The following is a 15,343-nucleotide window of genomic DNA, read 5'->3' on the forward strand; positions in this document are numbered from 1 at the left end:
CAGCCGTTGGGTTTTGGTTGTTGAGGACATAGAGAATCTGAATTTTCGTTGGGCTTGACTCGTCCATCTGTGAAATCAAGTTGAGAACAAGTGTCTAAAAATTGCCTCTGATGAAGTGCCGACTTCTTTGCAAATTAGAATATGTTTTTTAAAAGAATGCGTAAGCACTCTTTACTTAGCACTTGTCCTAAGTAAAAAGGAAAAGCAAAGGAAAGGATGGAACAATGTCAACTTCTCTTAGTTTTAAAATACAAAGGGCTAGAAGCTTCAGATAAATATCCATGTAGTTGTTAATCCAGAGTGCACCACGCAGGGCAGATGCTGGCACGGCTCAGGCCAGTTGCTCAGCCAGGATGCTAAGCATTTGAGAGGCAGATGCATGGGAATGACCCAAGTGAACATAGCTGAGAGGAAAGGAAGAGAAGAGCTGGACTTCACCCAAGGGTTATGGATTTATCATGATGATCTATCTATCTAAGACATGCTACATCACAGAAACAGCAGCTCTTACTGTGCTTTCCATTATTAATATCTTGTAACCTGTTTAAGCTTTCACCCTATGGTAGATTCTGTATAGGCAGGTAGCTGGAGGCTCTGGGAAGCCAGCATACTGTTTGTGTGACCAACTTTTTCTGGGTGGTTTGCCTGTATCACTGTTGGTTAGAAGTTGAAGAGAAGCTGTCCCCACAGGTTTATACTTGGTGATAAATTTAGATGACCCTCTCCCAGTAGAAAGATGCTAACAGTCTCTCCATGGCCTTGTTTAGTTTTCCTGGCTTGTTCACTGAGAAAAGCCAACACGCTGGAGGCCCTGCAAGCATCTAACAAGGGCTCTCTTTACTGTTTTTGTTCATCTGCGTTTGGGCATGGTGGACAGATCCTTCACTGCCTCCCCCTGGAAGTCAGAGATGAAAGGAAATGGGTTCCACAAATGATAGGAACGTGTGTGGCTGTGTCCCTTGAGGCTCTATATATGGAGCTGTGAGACTTCCAAAGCTGCTGGCAGCACTGCCAAGCAAAACCAAACCAAAAAAAACGAGACTTTAGACATCGGATGTGAAGGGTAAAAATTCATGTTCTCTATAATTAAATGGAATAGGTAAACAATGCATTCTTATAGGCCACATTTTCCACAGATACTGTATATCTTCAGGCTTTCCTTGTGAAGCATGCTTTCCTCTTTTTCCTCCCACTGTATTTGACACATGACTTCCATTACTACTTAATGTAAACATTTTAAGTTGTTTGTACTTTGGATATAACTATCCAGATAAAATCATCTGGCCCCAAGAGAAGTTTACAGTGACTCTCAAATTGAGCTTAGAATTTTCTATTCTCAGAAATAGGGCTTGAAAGATGTGGTGAGGGATTGGGACAGCTTGCTTCTTCTTCTGCATTTAATATTCATTTTCTAGTCACTATGGTCCCTACGGAGGTCATGGGAGCTCTCTCTTCTCCCTCCTCTGGCTGATTGTGTTTGTGGGCAGTGGGAGCTAGGTAGAAGTTGAAGAGATGAGTGGGAATGCTTTACTGGTCCTAAGTGAACTGAAAACCCTGGGTCACATATCATTTTTTTATAACTTTTGGTGTTTAAGTCTCTTTAAGAGTCTTGGCATGGCATTGGACAGGATGGCCCTGTTCTGGCCCACAAATCTGAAAAAGTTTTCATACCCACAGTCATAACATTTCAAGCTCACAGTGCTATTAAAATGTTTTCTAGTCCAGCCTACCTCCTGCCCTTCATTATATCCATAATTATACTTCTGGCCTCGGTTTCTACTCTTAGAACAGGCAGATTAGCACTTGAGAGGGCCGTAGAAAACACTTCCTCCTCTTATCCCACTAGTACTTTCGGGACAATGGGTGAGTAGAACAGAATTCCTAAGGTCACTCTTCTATTTCAGTGGTGAAGAAACTGAGGTCTAGTGTGGTTATGCAACTTGCCTCACTCCCTAGAGTTGATTAAAGACATGAACTGAAATTTTAGTTTCTAAGTCCCTTTTCATTCTGCATTATAGATGTTTCTAATTTCTTAGCCTTAACATAGTTTTACTTAAGGATATATTAATAATCATAAAAGAGAAGGCCTTCTAATCATAAGCTGCCATAATTTAATTAACTAGCTACCCCTAACTCCCTTGATAGGTTGATAGATTGGTGATTTTTTATTTTTGTTTTGTTTTTATTTTGATTGGTTATTTTTAAAATCTATACCTTGAATATATAGAATCCTATGAAAACTGTCAGTATGCATCTGTTTTCCATGTTAAGTCATCTGCAGAGAAACCCAGATCTTAAGAAATATATTACCTGGCATGTCCCATACTGATTTGACCCTCAGACATGGTTTATAGAAGACATTTTACTTTGAGATGACTTCCTGTCTTTCCTGAGACCCCTCTGAAATAAGAGTGCAAAAACTTAACAAGGAGTGAACCTTCATAGTTAAGTAGTAGATGGGCAAGGGAAAGAGGGGATCATCAGAGGAAGAAAAATGTTTAACAACTTTCTGGAAAATGGAATGTTCTGGAAGCATATGAATTGTTGTAGCAGAGAGCAGAAGGCAGCAGCCCTGAGAGCCTGCAGTAGAGGCAGGAATAAGCCTGCCCACGGCTTTGCTGGAGAAAGTCTAGGCTTAGAGCCATCAGGTAAAAATGCAAACAAGTGGGCCCATTCAGAGTAAGCACATGGGGCAGATGTCTTGGCCACTTGTTCTCTATAGAATACAGGCAGCTTGATGTTTATGATGGGCAAAAAAATTTGCAAGACCTTTCTCTTCAGGGCAAAATAAAACAAGGGTGCCTAGGTGACTCACTGGGTTAAGCAACTGACTCTTGATTTAAGCTCAGGTCATGATCTCGGGGTCCTTGGACTGAGTGCATCATTGGGCACTCAGTGCTCAGCATGGAGTCTGCTTAAGGATTCTCTCTTACTCCCTCTGCCCCTCTAGCCCTGCTTATATTCTCTCTCTCTCTCTCTCTCTCTCTCTCAAATAAATCTTTAAAAAAGACAAAATAATATGCAAAAATATTAAATAGAATGAAGAGAGCTAAGGCTTCTCATGTAGATATAGGACCCCGAGTTCGATTCCCTTCCCCACCACCTTAGCCCAGAGAAGAGCTGACCAGATCGCATGCTCTGCTCACATTGTCCTTCCACTTGGAAGGAGGTCTGACAGACCTTCAGAGGAACCCCCACTCCCCCAGGTCCCTCAGTAATGCTTTCTTCAGTGAGACCTGATAACCAAGGATTGCCAGGCCTTTGAGGAACAAAAAGACCAGATGAACTGAAACACTGACTTGTCAGGAAAGAGAGAACTCAGAACACAAAATACACCCCCATAATTGGTTTTAATAAATCCAGAGAGCTGCCCAAAGGCCTTACAGCCAAAAGATAACACTAGGAAACTAAGAGGAGCAGTCGGGACACACAGGACCTGTTAGTATTTATTGTGTCCTCCAGCCGAATCATTCAGTAGCTGTACTTCACTTGGAAAATTGTTCATAAAGGACAGATACAAAATCTCCCCAACAGAAGACGAGACACACTGAGGATCTATCCAGGTCTAACATCCTGGAGTCCTAGAAAGAAAGATGAGGGGGAAATACACCAGTAGGGGAGAGAATAATCAAAGGAAAAGTAGTTGGCCATTTCCCCAAGCTGGAGGCGGTGAGCCTTTACATAGACAAGGTGCTTCGAGGGCAGAACAAGAAGAATGATAGAAGCCCTCCAAGACATAGACACACTGGCAGAATTTCAGTGTGTCAGAGATGAAGATCTGTACTCTTCCAGAAAAGAAGAACAAATGGTGGGCAAGGTTGAGGTTCAGTTGTGGCTCTGTTTCCTTATCTGAGGCTGGTTCAATGGGCAGGTCCCTCTCTCTTCTTCAGTAGTAGCGTCATATTGCAAGCTGGCTTGGTTTTTATTTTTATAAAAGGGTTTTATTTATTTATTTGTTTGTTTATTTATTTATTTGTTTGACAGAGCGCACCTAAGTAAAGTAGGCAGAGCAGCAGGCTTGGTTTTTAGATGGCAATTTTTCACGGGAATTTTTCATATATCACTTGTTGCATCTGTTGCTATGCTGTGAGATTTATGTTTCTTAGGAAAGGACCCACATCTTATGTCACTTTCTTGAGAACAACAGAGGATTATGTTTTCATCTTATTTATAAGGAGGTAACAACAGTTAAATATACCAGGAGGGATGACTGTGTGGCTCCGTCAGTTAAGCGTCAGACTTCGGCTCAGGTCCTGATCCCAGGGTCCTGGGATGGAACCCCACATCGGGCTCTCTGCTCAGTGGGGAGCCTGCTTCTCCGTCTCCCTCTGCTCTTCCCCACACACATACATGCGTGCACTCTCTCTTTCTCTCTCTCAAATAAATAAATGAATACATTCTTTAAAAATATATACAGGAATTGTTGGGAGCTAGACTAAAGTGTCTCATAGAAATCATGATTAAGAATAAGCTAAAACAGGGATCCCTGGGTGGCGCAGCGGTTTAGCGCCTGCCTTTGGCCCAGGGCGCAATCCTGGAGACCCAGGATCAAATCCCACGTCAGGCTCCCGGTGCATGGAGCCTGCTTTTCCCTCTGCCTGTGTCTCTGCCTCTCTCTCTCTCACTGTGTGCCTATCATAAATAAATTTAAAAAAATTAAAAAAAAATAAGCTAAAACATAATACCTTAAAATTCACTGAAGAAGATAATTGCACAGACAGTTGAACAGCTGGTGTGGGATTTACTATGCAATACCTGCCGGATGCTGTCTACAGAAGATCCTATTACCTGGCTAGCCTGCCCTTCATTAGTTTTAAAAATTATGCAACATACTATAATGTTCCGTTGGGTCAGTAGTCTGCGGTGGACCTGAGTTTTATTTTTTCTTAATTCTTCCAGTATACATGAACCATTTATTAAAATTGATGATGTGTGCTTGAAAACATGTACTCGCTAATTCTTGAGTGCAGAGAGCTATATAGGAGATGAACTTTGTTAAGGGTGCTGTTCAATCAGACTTTGCTTTTTGATCTATAAGATGAAAGGTGTGTTCAAATTTACCACTTACATTCCTGTGATTGCACATATGATTGGGCTTAGGGCCACCATCCTTGCTTTCCCTTGGTCTCTCTTTTTCTGAGGTTTTACTTTTCTTGCCTGCTTTCAGATTGGTGGCAGATTTTTCCCCCTTTTTCTCTTGCCTTTTTCCCTCCTGTGTTAGTTTATATCTGTTTTTTTTTTTTTTCCTAGTTACCTGTTTTCTTTAGTCTCCTCCTGAACATGACAAATACCTCAGGATGTTTCAAGTCTGATCACCCTACACAGAGGATTCTAGGTTGACAGCTTCCTTTTCGCTTTTATGGCTTCTGATAAAAAAAAAAAATCCACTGTCATATTATTGTTTTTCTTTTATATGTAAGATGCTGTTTTAAGATGTCTGTTTTCAAGATTTTGTCTTTGTCATTAGTTTTCAGAAGCTTAATTATGATGTGTCTCAGTGTGTATTGCATTGGGTTTTTCTTGTTTGGAGTTCCCTTCTTTGTCTTCTCCTTCCAGGGCCATGATAATAGGAATATATGGGTTTTTTTTTTGTTTTTTTTTTTTTTTGCTCTAGTCCTGCACAGATCTGGGCCTTCTCCATTGTTTTTCTTCAGACTTGTTTTCCCTCCATTGGTCAGATAAGCTCATTTCTATTGTTCTTTCTTTCCATTTGCTGACTTTTTCCACTGTTCTTCCATTCTGATATTGAACCTATCCACTGGCTTTTTATTTTGGTTACTGTATTTTTTAGTTCTAAAATTCCCACTGGGGACACCTGGGTGGCTCAGTGGTTGAGCTTCAGCTTTCGGCTCAGGGTGTGATCCCCAAGTCCTGGGATCAAGTCCCACATCGGGCTCCACATAGGAAGCCTGCTTCTCCCTCTGCCTATGTTTCTGCCTCTATCTGTGTGTCTCTCATGAATGAATAAATAAAATCTTTAAAAAAAATTTTTTTAATTCCCACTGATTCTTTATAGCATTTATTTCTTTTTTTTTATTTTTATTTATTTATGATAGTCACACACAGAGAGAGAGAAGCAGAGACATAGGCAGAAGGAGAAGCAGGCTCCATGCACCAGGAGTCTGATGTGGGATTCGATCCTGGGTCTCCAGGATCGCGCCCTGGGCCAAAGGCAGACAATAAACCGCTGTGCCACCCAGGGATCCCTATAGCATTTATTTCTTTGTTGAGTCTTTATATTGTTTCTTTGTTGAGTATTTGTGAAGTTTTATATTTCTTTGTTGAGTCTTTGCACTGTTTCTTCTGTTTCATTGAAACATTGTTACCATGGCTGCCTTATAGTCACTATTAGAATATTCTAACATCTTTGTCTTCTCAGTGTTGGTGTCTATTGTCTTTTTCATTCAGTTTGAGATCTTCCTGGTTTTGATATGATGAATGGTTGTGGTTGATTCCTGGACATTTTTGTATTATGTTAGGAACTCTGGATCTCATTAAGACTCCTTTCTTAGCTGGCCTTCTCTGACACTGCTCAGTCTAGGCAGGGTGGGGTGCAAGGACTCTACCTCATTTCTGCTGGGTGAAGGTGGATGATCAGCTTCCCCACTTGGCCTTTGTTGACCTCTAGTGTGGGAAAGGTTTTCTTCGTTATTGCTAAGAGGATGGGAGTTTCAATTCCCCACATGGTCTCCACTGACCCTTGAATGGCTTGAGGGAGACAAGAGTCTTCGCTCCCTACTTGGCCATCTCTGACACTACTGTGGCATCGAGTGCCTCTTCGCAGCCTCATGAGGGTAGAAATCTAGGCTTTCCACTAGAGGCTTTTGCTGGCTTGAGTAGAAGTGGACCAACAATTTCTTTTGTGGTGTTTTGGTTGAATAGAATGGTCAGTGCCTGAAAGTTTTCTATCTTGCTAGGCTGTCTCTTTTATGGTATCTTTGCTAGAGGAAACAAGCTTTGATTGGGGCTTGATTTGTCTGCCTCTCCTGGTATTTTCTGGCTCCTGGCTTTTTCTGTTCCAATCAAGATACATGAGGTAAAATGAAAACCCAGGAAAGATAAAACTCACCACTGTATCATTCCTTAGGTGCTGGCAGGTTTCATTCCTTCCCTCAGCCTTAGATATAATATCCAATATAATGTCCAGTTTTAGTTGTATTTAGCAGGAGGGAGAGGGAAAAGTCTATTTATTCCATCTAATTAAACTAGAAGTCTATCCTTTGACTTTTCAGTTTTAATATTATGCTTTTTTTTGTTTTAGAAATTCTCTTTGCTGGGCAGCTCCAGTGGCCCAGTGGTTTAACGCTGCCTTCAGCCCGGGGTGTGATCCTGGAAACCTGGGATCGAGTCCTGCGTCGGGCTCCCTGAATAAGCCTGATTCTCCCTCTGCCTGTGTCTTTGCCTCTCTCTCTCTCTCTCTCTCTCTCTCTCTGTCTGTTGTGAATAAATAGATAAAATCGTAAAAAAAAAGAAAAAAAGATATTCACTTTGCTTTTTCCCCCTCATCTGCCTGGATGTTAGTTTGGGGTCTGTTTTATCTTTTTAAACATACTAACTCTCAGTTTCCTGGGAAAAATGGTAACCATCATTTACCATTTGTCCAGTGGGCCATTTTTAGTGTTTTTGTAATTTTAAGATTTTTTTAATGAATAATTTATAGAAATTCAAGTAAGGAGAAAAGTGAAAGACAACTTCACTAGAATTTTGATTAGAATTTCAGCATAGCAAACTCAAACTCAAAGTCTTAATCTTTATTTTTCTATTTTTTTTCAAATGGGCAGCATCCTTTGAACAGCATGCTTTACTGATGAACTGGTCATGAACTGTTTTGCATAAACCTGAAAACCTAAATCATATTGTAAACATTATAAAATCCAGATTTTAAATATATCTCATATATATTTTCCAGGAGCCAGGAAATAAATAAATAATAAATAAATAAATAAATAAATACACACACACACGCATATATACATCATATTATATATACACATATATATGATAGGTTTTTGCTTATCATTGTTTCTGGTTCTTTTTCTTTGACATGCGTGATGCAGTCCAAATCTTTGGAAACCTTAATGGTTAATAGATTTGTTAAAGAAAAGTGACTTTTCCTGCATTATTACAAAATGTTTTCCTTTTTAAATTTATACTCAGAACTAGAATGGGTTTTTAAAAATCTTCTATAATGGGACGCCCGAGTGGCTCAGTGGTTGAGCGTCTGCCTTTGGCTCAGGTCATGATCCCAGGGTCCTGGGATCGAGTCCTGCATCGGGCTTCCACAGGGAGCCTGCTTCTCCCTCTGCCTATGTCTCTGCCTCTCTCTGTCTCTCATGAATAAATAAATAAAATCTTTTTAAAAAAGTTTACACTGCTGCCACCTTTGTATATGGTTTTGTCTGGTAAAGTAAAGCATTTGTTAAATAAATCTTGGTACACAAACATCATAAAAAGTGAAAAAATGGTGTTCAACATTCTTTTAGCAAGATGAAATGGTCTGAGTCCTTGATGCAAAATACTGTATGATGAAATTCTTCCGATTGAATGAATAGCTCCAAGAGAATACTGTATTTCCTTTTTCATCATTGATCCCTAAGTGTGAGAAAATTCATCTATGATAGCATCTGAAGTCTCATGATCTGATTTTACCTCTACTACTAATTTTGCTATATATTATGGAAGCTACTAGTCATATGTGGCTAATAAACATTTGAACATTTGAAATGTGGCTAGTCTCAATCAAGATGTTCTACAAAATGTACACAGATTTCAAAAACTTAGTACAAGAAAGAATGTAAAATATCTCAATAGTTTTTATTTTTTTAAGTACTATTTTTTTTATGTATCAGGTTAAACAAAATATATTTACTTGTTTCTTTTTACTTTTTTCAAGGAGCTACCAGAAAATTTAAATGTTAAATATACATTTAAAATTACTATAAAGTGTATATGTGGCTTACATTATACTTCTTATGGACTGTGGTGGTCTAGAGTATTCCTGTCTATCTTTCTTGTCATTGTCTGAATCTTATAATAATCGCGAAACACTTTGCTCCATTGATTATTTTTTCTTTACTATTTTGGGTAGAAAATGAAAATTTCTGAATATTTAACTGTGTTTAGTGAGAACTTTACAAGTAACTTCAAATATTGGAAGATATTGAAAAATGATGAGTACTTTGGGCAATACAGTAAGAAAGCTAAAACATATTGCAATGATTATTTATTTCATTATCCTTCCAGACACTCCACTCTCATCATTATTCAGTTTTCTTATTTCTTAGCATAGTTGGGAATAATTGATGAGTGATGATGAAATGATACTTAGGATTATAAAGGAACAAAGTGTTGCAAAGTATTGGAAAAATAAGATCACTTAGATTCCACATGTGTATTAGGAAAAATCCAGTGGATGCATATGGTAATCCTAATGCTGGAGGAATTAGATTGGAATCATGTCTTCTTTAAATATATATGAATCTTTTCTTTGTTTTTGGAAGACAGAATAAAAGTCATAAAACACCATTTCTTACAAATAGATATGCTTAGGGGTGCCTGGGTGGCTCATTCAGTTAAGTGTCACTCTTGATCTCAGCTCAAGTTTTGATAGTGGGTTCAAGCCCTATGTTGAAGCTCTATACTGTGTGTGGAGCCTACTTAAACATATAAAGAAAAAATAAATATAAATGCTTAGTTTTCTGCCTTTTAAATGTGATCTGTCATTTTTTTCTAATTCTTTTAGCGTCTTCTTTTCATCTTTGATGTTCTTCTGTTTTTCATCTTTGGTGTTCTTACATTTTGCTGTAGAACTTTATTATTAGAGTTACTATAGTTATTCTATATGTAGGTGTAGATTTTTTAAAATATGTATTTTTTAGTATTTTGCGTGTGTGTGTGTGTGTGTGTGTGTGTGCATGTGCACGTTCTCTGAATCTGCATGTTGGAACCTTTCAGCATTTCTGGAAAATGCTCAGGTATCATATCTTTGAATGTTGCCTCTTTCCCCTTTTTTATTCTGTTTTTAAATTCACGGTCTGATAATTATGATAACTAACATCTTCATGGTCCAAATTGTTTCTGCTGATTCTTGCCCATGGTGCTTTGTTTCATCTTAGGTGTACATGTATGTGTTATTTGTTTGTTTTTATTTTTAGCTGGTAATCACTTTCCTTTTACCTTTATCCTTAGGGATTTTTTTTTAAGTCCAGGATTGAATTAAATTTGCACAAGAGAGAATTTTTGTTTGCTTTGCTGATCACCTAGGAACACTGTCAACTGGGACTTCAAAATTTTTTGAATTACACAAAAGGTGTTAGTTTAGGTTACAAACCTGTGAAGGTTTTTTTTTTTCCCCCTTCCTCTGAGTATGTATCCTTCAGCTGCTTTATTTGGACTTCACTTTTTGGGTTTCCCATGCCTATCTACCCTGAGCAAATCTTAGATTTTATCTTCATTTCTTCTGTCCATGCCGTCCCCAGAGGGGGTGTTCAAAGGTATGGTGTTCACAACTCATCCATGGGACAGAACCAGCTTTGGTGCTTGCTTGTCTATCAGGATTTCTATTTATATTCAATTTAAAGATGATCCTGATTCCATACTTTATTATCATCTCAGTGATGCATTTTTAAACATTGATATACATACATATGTAATTATATATAATATATATTTTATAATATGCAGATTTAAAAAATAATGTATATTTGTATATACTTAATATAAAATATATTTAAAACTACATATTGTGTTTGTGTGTGTATGTGTTTATACATATATATAACATTTTTAGGATCCTGAGTATTCCTTTCCAAGAAAATACGGCATGATGGAGTGTTCAAGTACTAAATTACTCTTCATGGTTAGCCAGATATTATTATCAGGATTTATACTGCAGACTTTTTCAATAAAATGAGACACATAATTTCCTATAATCTATTCTTCAAACATAGAGAAATTTGGAAAACAAGTTTAATTATTTTACTGACTATAATTTTATTTTTGACAGTTTTTGCTTCCCAAGTCAAAATGGATTTCATATCCTATTCATTTAGGGATGGGAATACAAATTCTGTAGGAATCTCTGGGACAGTCCACCTGTGGCAGCCAGTGATTGGTTGCACATACAATGCATTTCATCTGAGGTTCATACTGGAGCATACGCTTTTATGAAATGCCACCTGTCACCACTCATACCCATGAGCTGTAAAATAGACCTTCAACATTCCTGCAAGGTAGTTCCCAAAAAGGTTGCATCACGACCTCAACATGTTTTTCTTTTTCTTTTTTAATTACATAGTCAGTATATGTAGGTTTAATGTCTTGGGGTTTATTGAATAATATTTTTTTATCTGTCTTTGACATTTCTTCAGCCTAGTGTGCTTTAGAGAACATTTCTTCCAAAGTATGCTGCCTTCCTGATCCCACCAGGCATATTTTCAAGCCTGTTATCTTTCTTGTCCACGAGCTTCTTTATTCTCCAAAGATTCTGTGGCCATTAGGTCCCCATTCCCCATTTTGCAGTAAGAAGCTCCTGGTGAAATGTTGAAATGGTGTTTTATTTTGGGAATTGTTGGGTGAACAGCTGCTGTGCTGCCTCACCACCTGTTGCTACATGAAAATACTCGAACAAGATCCCAGTTACCTCCAGAATCACACGGCCATTATGTGTCTGGTACCACCATGGGGTTTTCTCAGAAATATCCTCTTTCATCTAATAACCAGTTTCTATACTAGTTGGAATACTCTTAAAGCATTTTGTAAAACACATTTTCTTACTTCCACCTAGAGTGTTTTGTAGACTTACTTTGTCTTCTTTTTTTTGGGTAAGATTTATTTATTTATTTATTTATTTTAGAGAGCATGTATGCATGAGTAGGGGGAGGGGGTGGAGGGAGAGGGAGAGAATCCCAAGGCTACTCCAGGCTAAGTATGAAGCCAGCTTAAACCAGGACCCTGAGATCATGACCTGAGCGGAAACCAAGAGTTAGACGCTTAACCAATTGAGCCACCCAGGCACTCCACTTTCTTTCTTTTGTATGTAGACATACAAGGTTATATTGGTTTTAGGCATACAACATAGTCAATAGTTCTGTACTTACGCAGGACTCACCACAGTAGTGCATTCGCCATCTGTCACCGTACAGCATTATTGCAGTGTTATTGATTATATTTCCTATGCTGTACTTTTCATTCATGAACTTAACTTTTTAATGACTACAAACCACTTATAAGTTGGGTATCTTTTAAATTACATACAATGCCTATTTTATGGCCAAACATCCTTTTTCATATACATAATTTCACTTTTGATTCACATCTTTGATGCGTACTGGCAATGAATGTTCTTTTGGGGGAATGTTTCTCCATGTACTGTGCAGACCACCAGAGTTTTGTTTGTTTTGTTTTGTTTTGTTTTGTTTTGTTTTAATCACTCCATGAGAATTGTAAGATAGGCACAATTGCACTGAGATCAACACAGTAAATGAAACTGAACTGAGATTCAGGTCTAATGTTTTCAAAGTTCACTTACCAGAGAGGGGCTCCCTCTTGCTTTATCTCAGCAAAACTGCAAAGCACTACATATCATAAACTGTTGAGCTTGTGAGTGGTCAGAGCTGGAAAGGTGAGATGATGTAGATCAGGTTTCTGTTTAAGATCTTAGCATTATCATTAAGTCAGTTTTACTTTGTAAAGGAGTTTTCTCATCATTATTCTCATTTATACCATCATAGATATTTTACAAAGGTGAAAAATTTCTTCTGTTAAATATTCTCATCTTTTCTTATTGTCCACTTTCTACTTGAGTGCTTTTAAATCATATACGTGTATCTCTCCATAGCCATACAACTCTGACTGAGGAGTAATTGAAAATCTGTCTTTTCATCCACCCCTGACAGGGTAATGTCATTGATGGAGCTGTATAAAGTCAAGAGCGCAGCCCAGAAGCTCTATGCTGTCCCCATGGCCACCCTACACCCTACAGTGTAGGTCCTGATAATATTGAGTTTCATTCACAAATTAAGAAGTGGCATAAAAGCAGTTTTGCTTACAAAGGACTTCCTTAAAATGCAACCAAAGTAAAGAACAAATTCTTATGTATTGGGGGTGGAGGGTGCACTCATGAGAGATGTACGTACAGTTTTAACTTCACAAAATCACTGTAAAAGCCTATAGAAGTAACAGTATCTATGAAGGTCCTGCTTATAACATGAGACAAACTGTTCTTTGTTCTCGTTAGAGATTGTGAACGGTGTGTTAAATAATATTAATGGCTGGGATTGTCAGTCCTTAACAGTACTTTCCTTGTACAAGTGATTTTATTGATCGATACAGACTCGATGTAACGGGGGCAGATTATTTTTACTGATTTTATCGAAACCTTAACCAAGTTTGTTAGTGCGCCACATATCTTTAAATAGATCTAGATGATGATGTAGATTAAGAAAAGCAAACCACCATCCATCTCTTTTTGATCTGTTAATAACTTAAATCCATCATTGCTAGCAAGTGTTTTCAGATTCTCTAGCGCATACATGTTTGTGTTGTGCCTGCTGAGAAATCCTGGAACCCTGTTTCTGTGGTTCATTGTTCACACAGGAAAACTCTAACCACTTATCCAGAATTTGGCAGACAGGTTTGTCGTCATAACTGGCGAAATAATTGACAAAACATGAAGAGGAAAAAACTTCACGAGTCTCTGTTTCCTAAATTTCATTTTTGTCAACTGTGACCTATAGATGATTCTTAGATTTTACAATATAGTTCTTTAAGACTTTTATGTGCTAAGCTGAAAACACTATGTAAACTATACTTAGCACAGTATGTGGTATTTCATCTCATATATTTTATAGATTTGTCTTTTAATTACAGAGAATTGTGCTACTTATTATCAAATGTATTTTATTTTTCTCTGTGATTTGCTTTCTTCCCATGATCTCAAAATGACAGACTGTGTTTAAAATAATTTTTAGTACGGAGCAATTTTTTAAATTTCTGAAACTAGTCGTATATACTAATTCTTTAAAGAAAGCAGTACCCTTTCCTTTTGATGAAATAAATTAAACCAGTACTTTTAAAATTCAAATAATGCATTCTTGCTTCCTTTGGATAGGTGAGATTGCAGAAGAGCCTGGCCTACAGAGCTATAGATAATGAGCCTTCAGAGGTAATATATAGGTCAGTGGAGGTAAGGTCAGTAATGATAATTTGAGAAGCTCTTGGAACCTCAAAAACATCCACGGTTTCATTGAGAGGAATCTGTGTGGAAGAAGGGAATGGATTGGAAATATGTACTCCATTGCATTGGGGCCCCAAAGATTTGATCAGGCTTAAAATTTAAAACTTTGCAAATTTTAAGACTATGAAATATAAATATTGACCAGCTAGTTTGTCAGTCTATACTGATATAAGGAAAAAAAAAAAGAACAAAACTTCTCAATAGTCATTAAGTTAGGTTTAGTGCCCTAACAGAGTCCTGGATTGATAAGATGAATGTTTTGGGCTAAATCCTCCTATAGAGCTGCCTGTGCTTGTTGGCAGACTCATGGCAGCATGCTGTTTCTAGAAAGTGGGCAGGTGAGATGTGGAGTGTTATATACAGACTTGGATGCATTTCTGGAAAGCCAGCTCAAAGTCCCTTCTAGAAACAAGTAGTCACTGATGTCGTTTCATGTATATGGATGCAAATATACCCACATACTGATTTTTCTTTACATTCAAACTTACCTGAACCAGGGGCAGTTTTTCTTCCCAAAGGACATCAGATGATATGTACAGACATTTTCGGTTGTCACATTTTGAGGATGTTAAAAATCTTACAATACACAGGATAGCCCTGAACAAATAGTCATTTGCTTCAGAGTGTTAATAGTGGCACGGGCTGAGAAACTCTGATTTAAACATCTCAAAATCATGATGTGCTTCCTTTGTCTTTTTTCTGTGCATATTTTTAATCATGTATTTTAGTATATTTACTGTATCATCTCTAATGCTTTATAAACTCCTCTTTTAATTTAAAAGCATATCCCAAGTCTGTACAGGAAAAAATAAAGAAGAACATAAAACCGTATCACTGACAGTTACCACCATGGATTAAGAATTCTCCTAAGACGAGGTTTTTAAAAGCACCTTAACTTTTTTGGTATGGGGATTTTCAACATATAAAAAATAGAATAATAACATAAAATCCCAGATACCCATCATCCGTCTTCAATAATTACCAACTCAGGGTCTATCCTACCTATATTCCCAAATATACCCCACCTTCCTATATTCCCATATTATTTTGAAAGAACTCACAGATGTCTTTTATCTGTAAATTTTTCAGTATATATCTCTAACAGAT

The 15,343-nt window shown here is 37.6% G+C and overlaps 1 protein-coding gene across 2 annotated transcripts in view; it reads left to right on the top strand.

Annotated features, from left to right (window-relative positions):
* Nucleotides 1-15,343, top strand: part of SNX24 (sorting nexin 24) — a 159,977-nt gene that overhangs the window by 102,102 nt on the left and 42,532 nt on the right. The window lies entirely within an intron of this gene.

This window comes from Canis lupus, chromosome 11 (assembly GCF_011100685.1).
Source record: "Canis lupus familiaris isolate Mischka breed German Shepherd chromosome 11, alternate assembly UU_Cfam_GSD_1.0, whole genome shotgun sequence".
Taxonomy (NCBI): domain Eukaryota; kingdom Metazoa; phylum Chordata; class Mammalia; order Carnivora; family Canidae; genus Canis; species Canis lupus.